Source organism: Eimeria mitis, genomic scaffold (genome assembly GCF_000499745.2).
Source record: "Eimeria mitis Houghton genomic scaffold, Emh_scaff3238, whole genome shotgun sequence".
Lineage (NCBI taxonomy): Eukaryota > Apicomplexa > Conoidasida > Eucoccidiorida > Eimeriidae > Eimeria > Eimeria mitis.
Window position 1 is genome coordinate 1327 of NW_013571576.1, and position 253 is coordinate 1579.

Consider the following 253-nt stretch of genomic DNA (forward strand, 5'->3'; position numbering starts at 1 on the left):
TTTGTCTCTGCTTCTATCATTTCTGTCTCTGTCTTTGTTTTTGTTTTTTTCTTTCTCTCTCTCTCTCACTCCTCTCTATCTATCTCAGTCTCCATTAGTATTTATATATGTTTTCTGTTTCTATATCTATTCTGTCTGTGTGTCTCTGTCTCTCTATTTAATACTATCTCTGTCTCTGTTTTTATTTTATAATAAATATATCTCTGTCTTTGTCTTTTTTTTTTTTTTTTTTTTTTTTTTTTTTTTTTTTTTT

The 253-nt window shown here is 26.1% G+C and overlaps 1 protein-coding gene across 1 annotated transcript in view; it reads right to left on the reverse strand.

Annotated features, from left to right (window-relative positions):
• Positions 1-253, reverse strand: part of EMH_0063730 (uncharacterized protein) — a gene marked incomplete at both ends in the record, with an annotated part of 5710 nt that overhangs the window by 988 nt on the left and 4469 nt on the right. The gene's annotated exons all lie outside the window — the stretch shown is intronic.